Genomic DNA, 1,581 nt, shown 5'->3' with positions numbered 1-1,581 from the left:
AGGAGCTTATCGACGGTCATGTATCGCCCTGAAGGCTCAAACAACTTCACAATTACCTCCCTTTCTTAGTTTTTCAATATTAGTAAGAGTGCTCCGACACTTGCATCACAAATAGGTCATATAAGTGCCGAAGATTAGAGGTGTTACTAGAGTGTAACACACAAAAGAAGAGAAAGAGGAGAGATAAAGACGACAGATGTTTGAAAGAAAAAAAAAGGAGCTTTGCCAGCCCTGACACGTTTTAAAATATCATGTGGGCACATGCCACTACATTTTCATAATATTTTGTTTCTGCTGATTGCCGGAAACCTATTGGGAGCTGGGTGAACTGAGGAAAAAAGTAGGACAAAGTACTTTTGCGAAGGATATAACGTCCAAACCGACGCAGCTGTGAATCAAACTCACAATAAGAAATTCTCGGGAAGTTCAAAGCCAGACCCTTCGACTAAGACTAAGACACCTCTCGTGAACAGAGAGGCTTGGAAATAGACAGAGTGAACCAAGGCAAGAACTGCTTCTCACGACAAAAAAATTTTCATAAAATTATACACAACAAATTGCAAAAACTGTGATATAAAAAAAGACCAAAAAAAGACAAAAAGACAGCATCACACTGCAGTGTACTCAAAAACACGCTGTAGTATAGGGGATACATAATTTGTCATGATGGCAGTACAGCTTCCAGAGAAACTATCCCGGCACAACGACCGAGGGTGCCACTGAGATCTCATCACCTTTTCAGAACTTGCAGGGTGCAGTTTGCAAAAAAAAATAAGACAGTCGAGTACGGACGAATTGATGTCGTCGGGGGAGTGAAGAATAGATCAACTCATCCGAAGTTCAACTCAAGCGTTGAGATCTATATATAGAAGAAGAGGTGCTGGGGCTCGGAGAAAAAGATCAACTTAACCGAAGATCAACTCAAGCGAGTTGAACAAGAGCAGAGTCGACTGTTTTCACAATGCACCTATGTAAAAAGTTTATCTTAAAGCACCTAAAAAGGGATTTATTTATCAAAAAGGAAACAGCCCATATCAATAGCGTTCCAGAAATCTGAGGCAAAGTGGCACCCCCGGGTATTTAATGAGCATACATATTATGTCAGATACGTGAAAGCACAGTCTATGACAACACACTGGATCACCTAGCCCATAACACAAACCACATGGGTGAAGTCTACAGAACAGTAAGCATCTGGCCCTAGGAATGATTCTCAAATAAACCGAGACGCTTCCTAGAATCTAACAAATTTCAATTTCAAAATGTTCGTGTTTTCTAGTCTCCTGTATAAAGCTATTTACGATAAGACTTTTTTATTCAACCGTCAGCGCAAGACTACAAAACTACAGGCGCTTACTAGATTCTAAGTTATAAAACAACAAGTCGATACAGTGGCATAAAACTGGACAGAAACTGCCGGGCAAAAAAACAAACAAGTCAGACACATAAAAGAACTGGCATTTACTTTTCAGAAAAGTGGCGCCTGTTTTATCAAGTTAGCAATTTTTCTATCGCACGGACTTTCTCTCCAAGGCACCAGACGCCCGAATACATGAACCCATGAACAAAGTGGGAACGGTA

This window comes from Aplysia californica, unplaced genomic scaffold (genome assembly GCF_000002075.1).
Source record: "Aplysia californica isolate F4 #8 unplaced genomic scaffold, AplCal3.0 scaffold00132, whole genome shotgun sequence".
Taxonomy (NCBI): domain Eukaryota; kingdom Metazoa; phylum Mollusca; class Gastropoda; order Aplysiida; family Aplysiidae; genus Aplysia; species Aplysia californica.
Note: the sequence above shows the minus strand (reverse complement) of the source record.